Below are 23,208 nucleotides of genomic sequence, written 5' to 3' on the forward strand. Positions count from 1 at the left end.
AAATTTTCCAATTTTTAATTTTTGCTTCTAAGTTCAAATTTTATCATTCATCAACAGTACTGCAAGTTATTTTTATTGCAGTAGCAGTCTTGCTTTTCCTTAAACTCCAGAATTTGTTTGCCAAATTACCCTAGTATAAATAAGCATAGTCTGTGTATAAACATCGGTTTAAATATTTGCTAATAAGTAAGTTTAATAGGTTAGCAGATGAAAGACTCACGGCTGGGTTGATGCCTTCAAAATTCCAAGAGTGGGCTTTCTTCTTTCCCAGGATGCTTTCCTGTATTCCTCTGAGCTGAAAATCCCTATTTTTATAGCTAGAAGTTGCTGAAGTATTGATTCTGTTGTAAGTCAGTGCCCAGTGCATGTATGTTGGAGTCAGTTCTAGTGAATGAATCAACTACTTTCTTTGTCATGCACTTGGCCCCACATTTGGAGGTGTCAGGGTTGACTATGGGTTATGGGAAGAAAGGAAGAAAGAAAAGAAAGAAAGAAGAAGGAAGGAAAGAAAGAAAGAAAGAAGAAAGAAAGAAAGAAAGAAAGAAAGAAAGAAAGAAAGAAAGGAAAGAAAGAAAGAAAGAAAGAAAGAAAGAAAGAAAGAAAGAAAGAGAAAGAAGAAAGAAAGAAAGAAAGAAAGAAAGAAAGAAAGAAAGAAAGAAAGAAAGAAAAGAAAGAAAGAGAAAATAGGAAGGAAGGAAAATAGGAAGAAAGATAGGAAGGAAGGAAAGGAAGGGGATAATTAAGGAAGGAAAGAAAGCAGGGAAGGGAAAAGAAAAGGAAGAAGAGCTACAACTAGGTTAAATCTGGTATATAGATTTGGAGGCAAGGGTTCTGATTCTGGAGTCACACTTCACACTTTTTCATGCCATATTCAAGCTGCAACATTCACTTGATTGTCTAGGAGGAAAGACCCTTGGTTCTCATGTCTCAGTTTCCTTGTTTGTTGACTGGGGTGAATGGTAGCACCTTGCTCCTAATATTATCGTCAGCATTAATTGAAATGGTATATGACAAGTGTCTGGAAGTATGTAATGCTGAGATATTAGCTGGCTCTAATCAATGTCCACAAATGTGTTAATAATCTTCAAGTTTTTATGGAGACAGAAGAAAGATTGCGGTCTGTCTTCCTCCAACAAACAGGACATTGTTTCCACTTATTCTAAGCACACAAGATCAACACAATGTATCTGGCTCTCATAGTTTCTGCCTGGGTCCTGTGTTCCTGTACACCACAGGTTCTCATTACCACATGGGCCACTCACCTTGGGGAGCCAACTGTTTTTGGATAAATATGTTTAGGGCAAAGAGAACATTAGACTGCAATTCTCTGGGACATAGTGGATTTGCCCATTTTAGAAATGGTAAAGCAGCATAGGTAACTCTGAAGCAGGGAATGTCTTAAAGAGTGAAAAAACTGGTAATGGGAATTCTAATTAGGAGGCCATTCTAGGGACGCCTGGGTGGCTCAGCCGTTGGGCATTATCCTTCGGCTCGGGGTGTGATCCTGGGGTCCCAAGATTGAGTCCTGCATTGGGCTCCCTGCATGGAGCCCGCCTCTCCCTCTGCCTGTGTCTCTGCCTCTCTCTCTCTCTCTGTGTCTCTCATGAATAAATAAATAAAATCTTTAAAAAAAAAGGAGGCCATTCTATTAGGGCAGGGAAAGTTGATGAGAGTCTAGCCAGTAGCAGGACAGATGGAAAAAAAGGGTGAAATCAGGAGACAGGTTCATTTTATTTATTCTCATATTCTTTATATTATCCACTCATTATCCTCTCATTCTTGAACCACAGTTTAAATATCATGTGTCAAGAGGTTCTAAGGGTGGGAAGCACTGGCTGGAATTCTAAAGTAAATTAATACAGTGTCACTTCTTATAATCTTACACCTCCTTTACCAGCCCTTCCACCTGTCTATTGCAATTGTGTATGTTCTGTGATTAAAACACCAATTGCCAGCATTACTCCTACACGGTGTCCTCACCATCTTGTCAATCTCCCCCAGGCTTTTGTGCCTCCTCCAAATCCCTGCTTCAGTTACTCAAAACTCACAGGTTTTTAATCAGCCCAGTTAAGATCACCAGTATTTTCTCACTTCATTTTTCTTAAGATACTATGTTTGCAGGCATTGGCATTGATCTTTCGTATTTTCAGCATTCAAAAACTTATTTAATGTCACTTTCCTCCCCAAAGCTTTCCTATAGCCAGAAAAAAGAGTCTACCCAACATAGGATCTAACCCGAATCAAGCTACTCCTTTCACTGTGATGAATAAACATGCATAGCATTTCCTGGCCATGTTCATACAATATATAAAATAAAACGAATAAAATTTCTGCATTTGAATTTTTGGAGCTACCTTGTCAACTTCTCAAAGTGAGTCAGCAGCTTGAATGTGCACTTCTAAGCCCTAAATAAGATATTTCTATTTCCTACAGACAAGCGATGAATAAAGAATATATAACCTTGAAGAAAATTAGTTGCCAAGATTTCTTCACTCTATTCCAAGATTAATACTTCAAAATATTTAAATACTTTCACTAAGAATATTGAATCATGAAAGTTTGATATTTATTAAACGTTTTCATTTTCAGAAAGTGTCGAAAGGATAGCTTTTATGATAAGGACATAGAAACCACTGCATTTATTATTCAGCAAAATCAAAGGACACAAAAGAAGAACTGGGATGAAATTCATATGCTCTAGTTCAGAATCTGTCCCCTAAAAATAGGCTTTGGAGAAAATCTTAATATTTTATTTTTAAGGTAAATTATTATAATTACCATTTTTCCACTATTGTAGTAAATACTAAATCAATAATGGAAGATAACTCCTGTCCCTGTAAAAGCAATTTAAATTAATGGTGCCTCCATTGATCTTATTCAGAAAATTGAGTGATTTCTACTCATTCTTTCCAATCTGTTGCCTCTGGTTTCTCACATATATATTTTTTCATGTTTTCTTTACTAAAACCACAGGATGGAAAGAAAAGATTAAATTTGTAGATATATCTTTAAGGCTATTCATTAGCTTTGTCAAAATACTTTCCTGAAAAGTTGAATGTATTTCCTCTTTCCTGAGCCTTGGACATGAAAATCCACCTCACCAGTCTTTTCAACATTTGCACATTACGGGTTTTCTTTTAAAGTTATGATGAAGAACTTGGATTATTTTTTTAATAGTAAGTATTCAGAAAATAAATAGAGATGGTAGACTTGTTAATTTTGTTTCTGTCCTGGGACTGGCCATGCTTTTAGAAGCTTATTACCATAGTACATGCAGCTAATTTAGAGAACATGATGAGGTGATTTCAAAAGTAGAAGAAATCACCACCCAAAGTAGAGACTGCATGAGTTTTTTGCTAATTGTATCCCAAAGTTGACCAATTGGCTAGCACAGTTTTTTAATTGAGGTATATCTGTTTAATCCAATTACATTTGTTTTGTTTTGATCCTCTGCTGCCAGCAATCTCTCTAACCTTAGCCAGCAGCCAGCCCCAGGCTGCCACAAACTCAAGGCAAAATAGTATAAAAATTTAATACTAAGCAAGATTTTATTCTAGAAAAAGTATTTTAAAAGAAATATATATTAAAATTAGGTAAAAATACAAAAGAATTATTATCGAAATCATTCAACACCCCTAATAGTTAACAATAGGGTATTATATAAATGAGGCGACTATATTATTCTAATCTCCATACTGATGAGAGATTTAAAATATTCTCTCACTGCATTTGATTTATAACTCACTGAAATAATAAGTGAAACTAAATATTTTATCAGCATTATGGACATATATCTCTGAATCATTGATACAAAATTATGCTCTGAATAAAATCATATATTAACTCTTGTTTGAAGGAGAATATAAAACACATGCTCACAAAGTTCTCTCACATATGAACTGTACAACTAAAACATCTTCAATTTACTACAGCCGAATGATACTCCTCAGCTGTAAAAATTCTAGAATGACATGACTTTACTTTTAAGATAATTGCTCATTATGCCTCCAACTGAATATCTTGTTGTTTAAATTTTAATAATTTTTAAAATGTAGTGTGGATTGTTGGCTTTGGTTTTCAAAATCAAAACCAGTATTATGGGTTGTGAATGAGATGATCCTTTGTCTATAAAGGATCATTTTCCTTCTTTACAAGAGTGTGATATTCTATTACAGAATATTTTTATTGATCCAAAGTCTTCTTCTAAAAATAAAGATATTTGTTTCTGTGTGTTCTTCTTATTTTATAAATAGGGGAGATATTTAATGTTTGGATTATATTCTTTATTTTTCTTTTGAACTAACTGTGACTTATATGAATATGACTAATAATATGGCAGAATGTGAGTATAAAGAAAAAGGAAGACAAAGGGAGGTATTGAGGAAAGAGATGGGATATATGTATACATAATTATCGTGTACTGTAGGAGAATAAGATTGTGGGAAGCATAATAAAGTTATTCCATGCTAGTGATGTAGAAAATGGTGCTCAGAGAGATAAAGATTAAAACAATATAGAAATCTGTTAAATCACCATAGAAAACTTTGGCTTAAGTGACAAATATCATTTCTAATAAAACATAGTCCTTATATTAGCTTAAATATTATTTGATTTCAATATATTTTTATTAAATATATCACCAAAAATGTATAAAGGTAAAATACTTTTAAAAATATATCGGGGGCACCTGGGTGGCTCAGTGGTTGAGCATCTGCCTTCAGCTCAGGTCATGATCAGGTCCTGGGATCGAGTCCCACATCGGGTTCCCCATAAGGAGCTTGCTTCTCCCTCTGCCTATGTCTCTGCCTCTCTCTCTGTGTCTCTCATGAGTAAATAAATAAAATCTTTAAAAAAATAAAAATAAAAATAAAAATATATCAATTAGGGCAGCCCGGGTGGCTTGGCGGTTTAGCACTGCCTTCAGCCCACGGCCTGATCCTGGAGACCCAGGATCAAGTCTCATGTCAGGCTCCCTGCATGGAGCCTGCTTCTCCCTCTACCTGTGTCTCTGCCTCTCTTTCTCACTGTGTCTCTCATGAATAAATAAATAAAATCTTTTTAAATCAATTAAAGTGTTAGTGTACACTCTTAAAATTAAATACTCTCTAAAAACATGCTGCTTATTTATTATCAAGTGTTTATTATCATGAATGTATTTTAATATCAAAGTATAAAAATAAGTACCTTTCTACATGAAGAATTAACATTGCTCACTTACTTACCCAAAGCCAGTGAAATAAGACTATATTCCATTGACAGTCTGTCTCAAAGCCTTTCTCTCTCAGTCTCTCTGAGTGTGTGTCTTTCTTTGTCTATCAACACTTTTCTCTTCCTTTAGACTAAAATGAATTTGCATTTACTATTGGTACTAAAAGTGGAAACTACAATTTTACCAACTTCCTTTTTTTATTATTAAGGTTTTTATTTTAACCCCAGTATAGTTAACATACAGTGTTATCTTAGTTTCAGGTGTACAATACAGCGATTCAACAATTCTATACGTCATTACTCAGTGCTCATCATAATAAGTGTACTCTTAATCCCCTTTACCTATTTCATCCATCCCCCCACCTCCTGTCTGATAGGTTTTATTTTAAATGAGTACCCTCAGTTAAAGCTTTCATTATTTCTTCAAGAAGAACATTTTTTTACTTGAGGCATACTTCAGAATACCCTGTTTTAAAAGATGCATGTGAAAATTCCATTCAAGAAAAATAGAATGCACATTTTCTTTAAGTACACACAGAAGAATCCCCTGGTTAAATCACATAAAAAGAGACATAATAAATATTACAAATTTAAGAGCACTAAAATCATGCCAAATGTGTTTTCCACCTGCAATGGTACAAAACTAAAGATCAACAATAAAACAAAGCTGGAAAATCTACAATGTAAATATTAAATAATGTAAATATTAAATAACACACTACTGCACAAGCAACAGGCCTAATAAGGAACCAAACAGCAAATTGAAATATATCTTAAAACAAAAGGAAAGGGAAACACAATATTCCAAAGCTATGGGATACAACAAATCCATATGAGAGTAAAGTGTATGCTGTAAATGCTTGTATTAAGAGAAAAAGTTCAAATAAGTCAACATCACTCCATAAGGAACTAGGAAAAGAAGAAACTTAGCTGAAATTTAGTAGACGAAGGGAATAACAAAGAAAAACCAGAATAATTAAAATAGAGATCAGAATAAACAATTATGTAACATTGAAAATAATGACCAATTTAAAAAAAAAATTGGCAGTGATTTAACTGTATTAACTAATGGTAAAAAAGAGAGATTTAAAAACCAAAATGGGAAATGGAAGCAAAAATAATAAGAGCTAACCATAGAAATACATGGTATGATAACAGATTACCATAAATAATTATATAGTAAAAAATCAGATTACCTAGGGAAAACAAAGCAAAAACAGATAATTCCCTAAAATGAGCAAGTTTCCATGATTCAATCATGAATCTTGAAGCCAAGAAAGAGGAAATCTTCTTAGACCAATAACAAAAATAAAAGTTGAATTAGAAATAAAAAATTTTCCAGCACAGAAAAGCCCCAAAACACATGGCTTCATTGGTGAATTCTACCAAATATTTTGAAAAAACAACTAATAACAATCTTTATAAAAATCTTACACATAATGGAATATAGGGAACACATTCAAAATCATTCTATGAAGCCAGTACTACCCTAATACCAAAGAAGGATAAAAATAATACAAGAACAAAAAAGTCTAGTTTGTCTTGATTGAAGTGTTGCTAGTCAAACTTTCATTTGATATCTCTTTGCATGATAAATGTTTCCCCATCCCTTCACTTTCAATCTGTAGGTGTCTATAGGTCTAAAGTGACTGTAAGCAGCATAGAGATTAGTCTTATTTTTTATCCATTCTGAAATCCTGTGTCTTTTGATTGGAGCACTTAGCTAACATTTGAAATAATTATTGATAGATACGCATTTATTGCCATTTTACACTCTTTTTAAAGGTTTTATTTATTTATTTGAGAGAGAGAGAGGGAGAATGAATGAGCAATGTGGAGGGGCAGAGGGAGAGAGAGAGATGCAGACTCCTTGCTGAGTAGGAAACCTGTTATGGGACTTGATCATGACCTGAGCTGAAAGCTGGCTCCAACTGAGCCACGCAGGCATCCCTTATTACTTGTTTTGATGTTGATTCTGGAGATTTTTCTCTGATCCTTTCTTATCTTTGTCACTTTTGGCCTCTCCTTTGTACACAAACAGTCCCTTTTAATATTTCTTGTGGGGCTGGCTTAGTTGTCACAGACTCCTTTGGTTTTCTTTTGTCTGGGAAACTCCTGATCTCCCCCTCTATTCTGAATGATAGACTTGCTGCATAGAGTAATCTTGGCTGCAAATCTTTCCCATTCAGCGCTTTGAGTGTATTATGCCATTCCCTTCTGATTTGCCAAGTTTTTGTTGAGAAACCTCCAGCTAGCCTTATGGGCTTTCCCTTTTAAGTTAAAGACTTCTTTTGTCTTGTTGCTTTTAAGATTTTTCATTTATCATTCTGTTTTGCAAATTTAATTACAGTACATCATGGTGTTAGACTGCCTTTATTGATTTTGATAGGACTTCTCTGTGCCCCCTCAATCTGGATGTCCATTTTCTTCCCCAGATTAGGGAAGTTTTCAACTATTATTTCTTGAAATAAATTTTCTTCCCCCTTTCTCTCTTTTCTACTTCTGGGAGTCCTATAATATGAATGCTATTATTTTTGATGGAGTCACTAGGTTCTTTAAGTCTATTCTCATGTTGCATAAGTCTTCTTTCTCTCTTTTGTTCAGCTCCATGATTTTCCTTTTTTTAAATAATAAATTTATTTTTTATTGGTGTTCAATTTGCCAACATACAGAATAACACCCAGTGCTCATCCCATCAAGTGCCCCCCTCAGTGCCCATCGCCCATTCACCCCCACCCCCACCCTCCTCCCCTTCCACCACCCCTAGTTCATTTCCCAGAGTTAGGAGTCTTCATGTTCTGTCTCCCTTTCTGATATTTCCTACCCATTTCTTCTCCCTTCCCTTCTATTCCCTTTCACTGTTATTTATATTCCCCAAATGAATGAGAACATATAATGTTTGTCTTTCTCCAATTACTCATTTCACTCAGCATAATACCCTCCAGTTCCAACCACATTGAAGCAAATGGTGGGTATTTGTCATTTCTAATGGCTGAGTAATATTCCATTGTATACATAGACCACATCTTCTTTATCCATTCGTCTTTCGATGGACACCGAGGCTCCTTCCACAGTTTGGCTATTGTGGACATTGCTGCTATAAACATCTGGGTGCAGGTGTCCCGGCGTTTCATTGCACTGTATCTTTGGGGTAAATCCCCAGCAGTGCAATTGCTGGGTCGTAGGGCAGGTCTATTTTTAACTCTTTGAGGAACCTCCACACAGTTTTCCAGAGTGGCTGCACCAGTTCACATTCCCACCAACAGTGCAAGAGGGTCCCCTTTTCTCCACATCCTCTCCAACATTTGTGGTTTCCTGCCTTGTTAATTTTCCCCATTCTCACTGGTGTGAGGTGGTATCTCATTGTGGTTTTGATTTGTATTTCCCTGATGGCAAGTGATGCAGAGCATTTTCTCATGTGCGTGTTGGCCATGTCTATGTCTTCCTCTGTGAGATTTCTGTTCATGTCTTTTGCCCATTTCATGATTGGATTGATTTTCCTTTTTTTTTTTTCTGATGTTCCATTATTTTGTATTCTAGGTTATGAATATATTCTTCTGCTTCTTCCAGCCTGCTGTTCACTGTATCAAGTCTGTTTCTAATCTAATCTATTGCATTCTTCATCTCTGATGCTTTTTTTTTAACTCTTTTATCTCTGTGGCAAGGATTTCACTGATGTCTTCTACTCTTCTCAAGCCCAGTGAGTATCCTTATGATAGTTTTATTTGTTTGTGTATTTATTTATTTATTTGTTTATTTATTTATTTATTTGATTGTTGTTTTAAATTCTCCATCAGGCATGTTGTTTATATCAGTTTCACTTAGATCTATGGCCTTGGTCTAGTCATGTTCTTTCATTTGGGATCAATTTCTTCATTTTGGCATTTTGTCTAAGTGTCTGCCTTCTTCTCTGTGTTAGAAAAGGCAGTTATTTCTCCTACTCCTGAAAGTAATGGCATTCTGAAGAAGAGGTCATGTAGTGCCCAGAACATTGTGCTTCAGAGAGTATCTCTGGTGTGTGTTGTGTGCTCTATTGTGCTCCTGCTGCTCTAGCCTTCAGGACAGTCATCTGCAGAGGTTCTCCTTGTCTGCAGTGGACAGTGTTTGGTCCCGGGCCTGAATGTGGTAAGTTTTAACCAGGTGTGCTCTGGTCTGCTTGTGAAACGAGACCTGATGCCAACTCTATCAGAACTGAGGCCCTGCAGAACTCTCAGACTGGGAAACATGGTGTGAGAAGGAGTTTGTGCTGGTCTTCTGGGGGAGGGAGCCCACCGTGCTGGGACTGAGGCAAGCTTGATTGAGAAGGGCTGTCCTGTCAGAGCACCAGGTGTAGGGCTTGGTGTAAGTAAGCAAGGTAGGCAGCTAGTATCTGAGCTGATCTGATTCCCTCAGGTGCCTCTGTGTTTATGCTGAGGAGCAATGGAGAGAAATGGAGCCTGCCAGCTCCCCTATTCCTAGAGTGATATCTCTGTGAATGTTGCCTCTCAGGGACACTCTATGAGATGAGCAAATGATCTCCCCACTGTGTGCTCTAGGTGTTCTTCAAATCACTGTTTCCACACTGTCTGCCCCGGGTGTTACTTGCATGTCTTCTCTCCAGGAGCAGCACAGGGCCCTCCAGACTCTATTCCAGCCAAGCCCACTGACCTTTAAAACTCTAGGCATTAAGCCCCGCTGGTTGCAAGAACTCAAGAAATTTAGCTGCTCTCATTTTCTAAGCCAATGACTTTGCAGAAATGTTATTGTACATTCCCCTGTGTGCTCCTCCCTCACTCCCTTTCTCCATGACCACAGCTTCCACACCGCCCCCCCCCAGCACACATAATCTGTCTCTCCCCTAAACCATGTCTCCATATTTCCTACCTCCTTTGATGTGGTCTCTTCATTCTCTTTAGTTGTGCAATTTATTCTGTAAGTCTCCAGGATGATTTCTGGGGGTATTAGGATGATTTGAGAGTTATCTAGCTGTGTTCATGGTACAGACAAGCTTTGGGTCCTCCTACTCTGCTGCTAATTTTGATGCCTCTTCCATTTTACTGACTTGCATGACAAAAAGTGGCAATGTCATATGATGTGTTTGCAACTTATTTCCAAAGACAGGAATCCTGATCACTTCATTAACAAGAAACAATATAACCTGGTGAAACACTATTAGGAAAATATGACTACGTAAAATCAAAATAAATTTAAACGGAACAAAAACCACAGGCATGCCTCACTGTTGAGGGATTCTGACATGGCTGACTACGACGTGTCAATTGTCTGTACGGGTCAGCCAGGGGAGGCAGAGCCCTGGCATTGTCAGCTCTGGCAAGTGAGCCCAATGCACAATGGCTTGTCTATGTCTGAACATAGAGGTGATGGATTGTTGGAAGTATATTTGTGGACCTCAAACTGCTGGGCTAGAAGAACATTATGATGTTTTTAGTCATGTTTCCTTTGTCGAGAACTCATCTACTATACATTATCAATATCAACTATACATTATCAATATCATTAGCGGGAATTAAACATATGAAAGTATTGATGGATCACAAATCACAATAAGAATATGCAAGTGAACATATATTTGATATATACAATGAAATGTACGTTGAGCATATAGTTGATGTGCTTTACTTGATCTGTTGTGCACCGTGTTCAGAGAAAACCTCAGTAAACACCATTTGATGCCAAGACTCATGGGCAGAATGAGGACTGATTGAGGAGATGCTGGCTCCTTGCTGTCTTATGGAAAGACACATTCTGGTGCTGACAGTCTGGGTCAGCCGGCACACCATCTTCTGCTGCAAGAAGCAGGCTGTGTGGTGATTTGACTCATGAAACTTCCACCCCCTGCTCTGTCCCCTATTCTCCTGCCTTTTATACCTCGAGACTGGGTTCAGGGAGCTCCATTTCCTGAAATTCCATGACCTGTAGTTTGTATGTAACCATGACACCATGACACACTGTTTCTGAGTAACTTCAGTAAAAGGGGTCTATTTGGTGTATAGGGTATCATTGAGTTTGTCAGGAAGCTTCTCAGAAAGCTGTATGGGGTTTGCATGTGAAGTCAAAGGAACTGATTCAGGGATAAAGTAGATATGACTTTCCACTCTCAATGACAGAATTCAGACAAAAAAAATCTGTGATGAGTGTTTTAAATGAACTGTCTTCTTCTCACCCCTAGAGTTTACTCAAATGTAGGATGTGTCCATTCAATCTAGAGATTCTTCTTCTGCTGGGCATGTCCATGGGAGACAGTTCTTATCTCTTCATAAAGATTCTAAATGGTTTTGCCTTTTCATCCTCCTTAGGGCTCAGAAGGATATCCACATTTGTGAACCTATACGATGGAATTGTTAACAGCCTTGTTACCAGGGGTGTCCCTTGAACTTGAGGATTTCTGAGTGATCTGCCCACTCAGGAATGCTGTGGTCTTATGGCCCCTTGCCCCCATCTCATCACCTTGCCTCCTATGTAGCTTGCCTTAGCATAGGCTTTAGTGCCCTGTGGATCCTGTGAACACCTGGGAAGTAGGTGACTCACTCTTCTGAGCCATCTGGTATTCACAGTGATTCACCATCACCCTCCAAGGGATGCTTACTCCCATTATCTCAAAGGCAGTTGTGGCTCACAAATAGGCAGTGTGGCCACTTGATTATTGTTCACTCTTATAACTTACCCTCATCCCTAGGGGATGTCTCCAGCCCTTGGGGTGACCAAGTCTAAGCCCTCTGCTGTGGACCAGGACAGCACCAACCAGACCAGTTTGCATGCATGACTTCCAGCAAATATCACTTAGCTCAGGAACTGTGGGCAAAGTTTAACTAGGTTAACCAGTTCCCATCCATGTGCAGACATCCAGAGATGGTCTTCAACACGCTGAGTATAGGCTATCAGAAAGGCTAACCTCACTGCTCTGTTGATGTATCAGAGTGCAATTCTAAGTGGGGAACTAATATACTGGTTTTGATCTTTCTGTTTAGGAAAGTGATAGTAAGTACAGGTTCCCCGGGATCTGGGATCTCCATTCAGTGATTCTATATCCCCCAGAGGGTCAATGAGTCAGGATGTTCTTAACCCATGCTCATTGGTACTTGTCTAGTTTTACAAAATTCTGTGAAATAATAATTTTGATTACTAGATTAAAGTCACTAACATGTTCAGGAGGTGAATAAGAGAATGATTTGAGACAGGGTCACAGCATATAGCAATGAAAATACAAACTGTAACTAACCCCAATTTCCCTCTTGGGCTAGATTCTATATCTAACTCAACCTTGTCAAATAGATATCAAATAGATGTCTACCTAACATTTCCAAATCCAAAGTCTAGAACCATACATACAATTGCCTAAAGTTTGATACAAATATCTAACCAGGACCTCAATTTTAACACAGTAGAAACAGTTCTTTATTCTCTCACTTCCAAAATCATTTCCTCTCCCAGATTTCCACATTTCCGTAAGTAGAACAAGTTACTCAAGCTAAAAATCAAGACTTTTTGCATTGCTTCTTCTTTTTGATTACTTCCTAAAGTTACATATTCCCAGATTAAGGATGTTGGAAGGAAAAAAGAAGCACCTACTATCTGACTAACACACATCCCATCCCCTCATTTCCCTTCTTACCATAACATCATCTAGGCACTTCTACATCTCACCTGTACTATTAATGCAGTCCCTAGTTGGCCTCTGCTAGGCTCTTACCCTTTCTGTGTGCTCTCAGCCTAGCAGCCAAGTAAATTTTGAAAAACCACACAACATATGTCACAACATTCTCACACTCAAAACTTTTAGCTGGCTTATCATCAGTTTTAGAAAAAAACGTAAATTCCTTTGACTTGCTTAGGAAGTGCTGCATGCTCTGATCTTGTCTCATACCATTCTCTTACTTGCCTTCTGAACATGACAGTGAAATTAATCTATTAAGCAAAATTATTGTGTCACTGGATTTTCTAAAGCTAGCCAAGTACCAGTGAGTATAGGTTAGGAGCATCCTGAGTCTTCTGTGGGATATACGATCGTTGGATATAGAGACCATTGTGTCCTCATAAAATAGGCACAGTTCCACTACCCACCCCTCACCCTGTTAGATGTTCAGATTATGAGCCACCTTTGGATGTTACTATGACCTTTAAAAAATTAATAGCTTGTCCTCCTTCACTGAAGCACATAATCACTTCAGACAAAGTTGCATATCAGAAAACTTCCCAGACAGAAGTCTTCTACTTCTGCACTGTCTCCATCCAGTAATAGACTCAGCCAGACTCTTCAGAAAGAGGACAGGAAACTGAAATATACCACAGAACCACTACTCCTGGAAAAGGCTTACTCTTTTAACCACATGCTGGTTTCTGTGATGTCAAAGGAAATAAAATATTATTGGCTGTTTTATCAGGTGTGACTCTAAGCACTTTATGTCCAATCTTTGGGAATCTACCTAAAGCCATCCACACAACAATACTTGACTCATAATATTCTGACGATATCAGCTATCATTGTGGAAAAAAAATTGCTATGTCAACCTGGTGAGGTAAGTACTTTATCTCCCACACTTTGCAGAAAGGAAATGGGGTACAGAAATTTATTTTTGCTCATAAGTTTGGTAATTACCAGATCTAGTACTTCTTTCATGTAAGGCAAACTGACTTCAGGGTTCTAGCTGTGGTCATGTCAGGATGGCCTGATTTAAAACTCTCCTTGTCCTTTCACTGTGCAAAGATGATTAGCTAATGCACTTCCCACATTTTATCTTTAGTTGCATGAGATTCATCCCTCTCTTACTAGCTCTGAAGCTCAGAGATGCTGACTTCCTTAAACCCGGCCCTTGTTATAAGCTCAGGGTCTGATGCCTAGTTGCACAGTAAGCACTTGCTAGAGGAATGAATGTAAATGCTGATTATTTGGCAATCATGTCATTGAAGATCAAAGGAGAATGAGCTGTGTTAGCTACTACACAGTACTGTCCCCCCAAAACAGAGGCAAGTACATGCTTCTTATTCTAAATAGTTCCTATAATAATTCTCCAGTTAACTCACATAGCATGCATGTGTCAGAATTTGTTCTAAGTGGTCATACATTAACTTATTACATCCTCTAAATAATACTCTAGGGGTAGCAATTATTATAATCCTCATTTTGCAACTGCAGAAGCTGAGACAAAGGCTCATGCAGCACCTTGTCTAAGGCCATGTGATAGTCAATGAGAGAGCTGAGTGTCAACTCCAGGCAGCCAGGCTCCAAATCTACGTCTCATGTAGCTGGCTGGGTTGCCTCTGTGGAGTTGGAAGTCTCCCATAAATGGAGGGAAATCTTATTTCTAGAAACTGAGTGAGAATGAAAATCTAGCTGGCCAGAAATTATGATAATTAATGTCACAAGAAATTTTAAATAATTCTTAAAACAGAGAAAAAGAGGCCTATCCCCCTAAATCTTGTGAGCACAGTGGATTTCCCACCTGGCAAGAGTTAAGTCTCTGTGAACTTGCAACAGATTACATTATTAGCCTGCTCTCCTTGAGTAGACTCACCATTTCCAAGGAAACAAATCAATACTGATGTTGAAATCTAAAGTATGTAGCCTCATATTACATGTTGCTTTTGTACACAGGTATGGAGAAAGACAGACTCAATTTAAAACATACTGAGGGATAAAAGTTTTGTGATTTACATGGTGCCCAACAAGGAAGGAACACACAGCATGTGGACATTTTCTTATCCATTCTTCCCACAAACGATCTTGAGATTCAGAAACAGCTACCGTAGAACTGCACATGTATGTTCTCTCTCAGGAATATATATATTCCTGAATGAGCCCAGGATGCTGACAATGCATCATTCTATTAAAAATAATTTCTTAATATAAGATCTCTTGAATTGTATTTTATTCAAGTATATATGATTTTGATATTCAAAGCATCTTTTTTTTTTCAAAGCTAAGCATAACGGTTAAGGAAGAAAGGAAGAGAATGTTCTATATAAAAATCCCCATGTGATTATGATGTATTCATAATTTTGGCAATTATAGACAGAATCTCTGGAATACACCTACATGACAGATGTTATACAACGTTTTACTTGTTACAAGCATAACTGAGTACACTACAAAAACGTATATCATTAGATGGAAAATAGAGAAATGATAATGTGGTCCTTAACTGAAGGAACAGTATGTTTGAAATTATTTATTTATTTACTTTTATGTATCTAAATTCTTGTGACTGTCAGAGGCTGTGTTCTCTTTTTTGTTTTAAAATTTTCTTTCCAAAAAAAAAAATAAATAAAATAAGATAAAATTTTCTTTCCATTTATCAGTTTATCATCATGGGACCTGAACGGCTGAAATAACGGAAGGTTCGTGGAGAAATCTTAGTGATGTAATTCAATAAACCAAATAAGAACGTTCATCTGACTCTAATGTAATTTATACAAAGTTGTTACTGTTTATAAAAGGATCTTTGTTCATGTAGACATAAATAAATGCAATAAATATAATTTACAATACATTGATAGCTCATGCTTAGTATTTCAAAGTTCAAATGGAACAAAGAGAAAAGAGGAACAGAGAGACAGAGAGAGAAGTAAAAAGAACACATTGGTCCTTTGTTCCTTATGAGGAACTATTTCAGTCCTGTTTCCTTCTTACTTGTCACTTCCTTATCCACATGCAGGAGGACAACCCTGGGACTTGATGCAAATCTCATTCCATTTAAGGTGCTGTCTCCCTAAGTGGTTGAGATTAGTCTACTTGACTCTGCAAGGGGTAGCAGGAGGAGTTAGGGAAGGAAGGATAATAAGAAATTGTGTTTTGACAAATGTCAGGTGGACAGGAAATTAAAAATACTTGTTGGTTTTTCAAAAAAAAAGATATCCAAGCAATGTTTAGGCCAACAGGAATATATAAACATTAAATAAATATTTTACATGTTCATATGTATATCCACATATAGAATCAATTGTATTTATATATGCGAACTATATATGTATATTATACATAATTATATAGCAGATCATATAGTATATATTATCATTATTTTGATGAATGCTATACAAGATTAATATATCTGTATAATTACATATTTAATAATTTGATCATATATTGCTTTAGTAAAATTTTACCTCTGCATCATAAATTATCAATATAGAGCTATTGACTTTTTATACCAACATAGTACATTAAAGAATTTTTTTAGAGAGAGTGAGCATGCATGTTGAGAGGGAGATGAGGAGGAAGAGCAGGAAGAGATGGGGAGAGAGAATCCCAAGCAGACTCCCTGCTGAGCACAGAGCCCTAGCTGGAGCTCGATCTCACAACCCTGAGATTGTGACCTGAGCAGAAATCAAATTGGACACTCAACCAGCGAAGCCACCCAGGCTCCTCCATATTAGGGAATTCAATATAAACTCTGAACTCATATTGTGGGTATCAGTGAGCTAATCAAGTATGCATCCTTTCCATGTGTTGCCTACCTGCTGCCCTTCACAGTGCATCTTTCAAACTTCTATCCAAGTAGTGTGAGAGGTAGTCCCTTTGGGGTTCCACATATGATGCTGTTACTGAAGAATTTATCTCAAGCCACCAGAACTTGATGGTGGTTGTACCTTGTACTTGATGGTACACTGATCCATGTGCCACTAAGACCATTGTCTTTTCATTTGTTCCATAAATATAAATTCATATCCTCCATAATGTAAGTGAAATATTAACTGTACTATCTTTCCAGGTATACTAAAGTATGTTTATAATGACATCCGACACTTGGAAATATGAGCTCTTCCCAAGAAAAAGAACATAAATGTGTATTCAATGTCTTTGACTCATTTTCCCTATAACCTTGGGTGGCCTTTACAAGAATTGGGAGCTAGCAGTGACTGAGGTAATTTCAGGATATAGGTCTTCCTCCAAACAGTGCATTGTGGTTGAAAATAGATCATTGAAAAAGTGCCTGTAATGTAAGATGCTTGTCTGAGCCCCAATACCAGGGGACTTTCTTTTTTGAAAGATAATTTTGGGAAAGTATCACTTTCATTTAATCACCTATGATTAGATTTTCTTTCCTTGCTACAGAAAATTGTCCAAACAGAGGACCATTTATAGTTAGATACATTCAACAGGTGCACTTTTCTTGCTGTGAACTGGTTTAATCGGCTGCTTTCCTAATAATTTGTGGAAAAGCATTTACTGTGTCAGCATATGTATGCTGGAAAACAGAGACTCTGTCCCTGCCCTCATGGAGCCTGGAGTCTGGCAGAAAAAAGCAAGCACTAAATACATCATTATCATCATCATTGAGTAAATAACCATGGGAAGACAATTATAGAGGAAATGTACAGGGTCCTGTGGGACAATTTCTCAGAGAGCTCTAACTTAGCTTTGGGTATTCCGGACAGTCATTGGCATCCTGACTCAGAGCTGGCCAAGTTCAAAATCCAGCTCTACCTAGTAATTGATGTGTAGCCATGGGCAAGCTACTTACCGTTTCACCTTCTGAGAATGATGATTACAAAAATGACTGCTATGTAGGTTTGGAAAGCAATGCTTAAATGTATATTGATTTAATAATAAATGCTCATTTCATGTTAAATTTTACATACATATATATGTACACACGAAATGCATCTATAAATGCATATACATATATATGTATAAATATTTATTTTATTAAACAGACCCTGAAAAATAGTAAGCACTCTTTGTAATACATTTAATAATGCTTTTTATTTAGCCTCGAGAAAGAATACTTGAGATAAAATATAAATGATAAATAACATGTAATCTGTTAGGGGGTGAAGGCAAAGGAAAGGAGAAGTGGAATCCACCAAATGTAGAGTTGGAAACCAATGTCCAGACCATGAGTTAGGAAATAAGTAGCTTGAAAGGTCTTAAACAGGTACATAGTGCCAAAATGAGGGGACCAGAGGAAAGGGTTGTTTGAGGAATCTGCTCAAGATGGAGAGATTTGTTTTGACAGAAAACAGAGTGCAAAGTAAATAAATAGTGAGAGATAGGAGAGAGACCTAATGGAGGAAGAAGGACAACCAGGAAGGAGCAGGGTGAGAGCAGAGGGGGAAAAGACAGTACACCAGATCAGAAGGCTCAGAGCCAATGAACTTTCTCCCAGAGACAAGAAACATCAGCTCTCTTCCGAACTGCTTTTAGCACAAAAACCATGGGTAGTAATAAGGCATTTGACTTGGTTATCATTGGACCATTTTGTCCAACTCTTAACTCTCTCCTCTGCTCAAACCGAATGAAGTATGACTTCTGGTCATGACTACGAGGTCATACCACATGGAGCCATTAGGCTGGGCGGTCTCTTCCCTAAGCCTTTCCTACCCCACTTCATGTCCAGAAGAGGTGGGGAATCACCTCCAGGAATATGGCTTGTGAGTCCTCTTCCTGGATCTGGTACCTTCTCAGTATTTCTAGCAACTGGCAGGGTCTCTGAAAAAGTAAGCACTTCAGGAATATTCTTTGAATCATGAGCTGCTAATAGGTCAGTAAACAGGATTCATTAAACACAGCTGTATTCAATCAAGGCCTTGGGGAACTGCAGAATGCCCTGACTGATGTAAATTTTTATATTAAGAAGCTATAAGAAAGATTCAATTAAAGCGTGATAAATAGAGTCAACTTAATCATACAAAGATAGTTTATTCATGAGATTCAAATAGTTGAGGAAATGGGGAAGTAGAATTTAAGTGAGACTTTTGATCAGGGTTCTGGCAATTTCTAAAGAATGAAGTGAGAGTTGCCTATATGCTTTTGTGCCAATTGCCCACATGAATTCACATGAATAGAAATCAGTAAGTCATGCATGGCAGCATGTATAGCATTTTGTCTAGTTAGGGAAGGACCTCAAAGGAATAAAGTAAGGGCAGCAAGAAACTTAAGATGCTCACTTGTAGAAAGCTGGCAGAGTAAAATCAGATACCTCCCAATCTGCAGAAGACTGATTTTCACCTATCAAATGGAATTTTGTAACCAAGAGCAAGCTATTTAATCTTCTCTTTTTTAAAAGATTTATTTATTTCAGAGAGAGAGGGAGGGAGGGAGGAGATGGGGGGGGGGTTGCAGAGTGAGAAGGAGAGAGAGAATCCCAAGCAGACATCCCACTGAGAGTGGAGCCCTAAGAGGGGCTGGATCTGAGGACCCTGAGATCATGACCTGAATGGAAATCAAAAGTCCAGGTTCAACCGAATCACCCATGTGCCTCACAAGCTATTGAATCTTTAAGTGTCTTAGCTTCAGAAATGTAGTTGGTAATAATTAACTCATGAGTGATGACATGGGTTAATGTATTTAAAAGGGGTTGCAATAATGTTTGTCATATTGTATAGGCTTGATAAATGTTATTATTATTATTAATTATCTCCAACTTTCTATTTGGGATCTTCTACTTACATTCTCATTCACATTTAATTAATACAAAACATTACATCAGAATGACCATTACAAAATAAGCCTTTTTATGTCATTCCATTACACAAAATTCTTCAGTGGCTTCCTATCATCATCATCTTAGCATGTTACCCAAAAGTCCTTATAATTCGACTCTAAAAAAATTTCTATTTTTGCCACATAATATTTGTCTTTTTATTCCTTGAACTGCAGGAATTCCAAATTACTCATATATATTCAGAAAAAAAAAAAACAGGTTCTTTCTTATCTTTCTTCCTTTGCACACTTAGAGAACTCTGTTTATAATCTCAACTTACCCACATTTCCTCCTTTGTGTCAAGTGCCTACTTATTTTAAGTTTGGTTCAAATCTCTCTCCTTTAGCATATCTTTTTTCACTAGCAGGTAAGGGTAAACACACTGTTCTCTTTACACTGAGTTCACCTTTTAGACAAATGTACACATGTACTTAAGTCATTGAAAAAAGTGTTTGCTTATTCATTAGTGCACCAGCCTCCCTCTTGATAACATTGTGAATATTGAGAATTCAGACACTCATTTTATTCTTATTATCTTCAAAAGAGATCTACGTTAAAACACAGTAGTTGCCTAATCAACCTTTTAAAATGATTGGGCCACTAAATAATGTACTCACAAATGCTTGAAGTCTTTATAAATTGGAGTTTCTTCACATCTCACTATATTCATGGAATACTTTCAGTAACATCATGCAGGTATTGAGCATTGGTTGGGATTGGAATAAAGTGAGTAAAAAGGTGCACAAAACCCTTGTCCTTTGGTACATACCATTCCAGTTGTGCTGTTGCATACTCAGACAAAAATAATCTGTAAGTATTTACTGTAACGTCAGACACTGAAAAAAGCCATGAAAAAAAGTTGAATCAAATGATTGGCCTAAAGTCTTAAGAACTAGGAGTTACTATATAGGTTATTTGTCTTAGGTCAGATCTTCAAAAAACATTATGGAATGGGTATCGCCATACAAGAAGTTAATGTAGGAAGTCTCTGAGAAACCATGTTTTTGAGGGAGTGAATGAAGTGGGACAGGGCTGAAAGAGGAATTAAACATGCTGCAGTTATAGCAAAGGCCTTGGTAGATTCCCTAGGGAACTCTAGGGCTATGATAGCCAGTATAGGAATTTTCTGAACTGAAACAAAGGAGCCAGATGCCTCTTGCTACACATCCAGCCCTGGCTACTCCCAGGGAGTGAGTACAACTTGAATGAGGCAACTTTCTTTCCTAGGAAGGACTGATCTGAGGGTTTTGGTCCAAAAGGAGAATCTGGGTGGCTCAATACAGTGCCCACTCTATGAGTGCATGAAGTTCCCTCCCTGAGGAAGTGATGTTTCAGCAAAAATCTGAGTAAAGCAAATAATAATAATAATAATAATAATAATAATAATAATAATCTGGGAAGAGAATTTTCCAGGCAGAGAAATGTGCAAATGTAAAAGCCCTGAGGGGAAAAAAATCAAGCTGTTGAGATCGAAGTGTAGAGAGAAGACTATGTCTGAAGTATAGTGAGCAAGACCAGGCATGGTAGGGATTGTCTGAGAGGGAGGGAGGGTTTATACCACAAAGGGCCCTCTTGGCTATGGTATGGGAGTGGAATTATTTTTTTAATGTAATGGAAGGCCACAGAATGATTTTATGTGATTTAGCTATTGCAAACAATTGCTCCAGTTGCCTTGCAGAAAACTGTTCTCAGGGGACTGGGCATAAAATCAGAGAAACCAGTTGGTAGGCTAAAGCCATAGTTTGGTTGAGAAGCACACATCACCTGGATTAGGACCACAGCTATGGAGGTGGCAATAAGAGGTTACAGGAGAATTCATGGCAAATGGAACTTTTTCATGAATTGTATACAAATTATGAGGCAAGTGTGAAGCAAAAGATAACCCCCAGGCTTTGGTATGAGCAGTTGGATAAGTGGTGGTATCATGTTTTGATCTGGGAAGATGCTTATGGAAAAGTTAATTAAGAGATATGTTTTAGCACTATAAATGTGAAATTAGTACTAGGTTTTTTAACTGGAGATTTTCAGTGGGTAGTTGCATATACAAGTCTTAGACATATAATTTGGAGCAAAATTACAAATTTAGAAGTGATTAGCATGTAGAAGAATGTATAGCCTTGGCACTGGAGGGCATCATCTGAAAACTTTATCTAAAAAAAGAGAGTCTAAGATTGAGTACTGAGGGGCACTCGGGAAGAGGTTGATCAAGAGGTGTAATGGAAGATGTATATGTGTTTTTCTCTATATGATAAGGTAAAATTGAGAGATCAGAAGAGTACAATACTTTAAAGAACTACAAAAGATTCAATATGGTATTAAGGGGGATGTATGCAGGGAATAGTATATTATGCATTGTGACAACTGGTGATAAACAAATAATAAGCAAGTAGGTATACATGCTAAGTAGTTCATACTTTGTTTAAAGGCAATGGATAGAACAATTCCTTTAGAATACATTTACATATAATGGTGAGAGGAGGGAAGGGGTGGATAGGCATTAGGTAGGTTTAGAGATTAGAAATGAAAGACTTTGTTGCTCATGAGACATTCACAGCATGGGTATGAGTGATTGATTCTCAGATTTCTGACAGCAATTACTGGGTGAAATGTGGACTCTGTTTATTAAAGCTATTCGGCTTAACAAATGTTAATTGAACTTTTATTGTATGTCAGGTACTCTTCTAGGTAAAGATGTACTTCTAGGTGAGGATGTAACAGTGCACAAAACAAATATAACCGTTCCACTTATGTTATAACATAGGAGACAGACAATTAACATAGCACCTGAATAAAACTCATGGGTAATAGATAGCAAAATATAGAAGACGTTAAGTGTCCATCTATACTCTATATTAACCACCTGTAGTGAGTCTTGGAAGGGACAGAGATGAGTCAATGGAGAAGGAAATTCAAAATAAAAGAGAGAAAATAGATGAAGTAACAGTTAAAAGCTATGAGGTTAGGGGGAAAATGTGTGTTTTTCAGTGAGGAAGGAAAGAATTGTTCCCAATTTCATCTGCTAGTGAGAAGAAAGTGGAGAGGAAACAAGGATGTTGAAATGAAGCCTCTTGAGAGACATGATTGATTTAACTTAAATTGTGCAGAGGGAAAGATTATTTGGATATAAGATATATTATAAGAAACACAGTTTCCAAAATGTTTTATAATTGCTTAGGCTTATACACATGATATTAAAAATGAAATTGGGAAAATATGGTATTTGACAAATATTTAATTGTAAAAGTGGTGTGAACATATAGAAAAGTAGGCGAAATGATTTTTTTATTTATTCCAACTGGTATTACACTATTTTGTCGGCAGAGTTATCATTATGTGTGTCAATTTTAATTTTTTCCTGGAAAACTCCAATTGGGTGTAAAAATGTTAAGCATAAGAGAGTTTTCCACAGGCAGTGTAAGGGCCAGTTGAAATGCACAAGGGATCTAGAATGGTAGTTAGACCAAGTTAGACCAGGACAGCTCTTTAGCTCTCTTGAACTCACATTGGTGATTTACACCCTGCAGAATCAGTATTTGTAATCAGAAATATATATCTTTCCCTAGAGGAAAGTCTGACAGTA

The sequence above is a fragment of the Canis aureus genome, chromosome 17, assembly GCF_053574225.1.
Source record: "Canis aureus isolate CA01 chromosome 17, VMU_Caureus_v.1.0, whole genome shotgun sequence".
Lineage (NCBI taxonomy): Eukaryota > Metazoa > Chordata > Mammalia > Carnivora > Canidae > Canis > Canis aureus.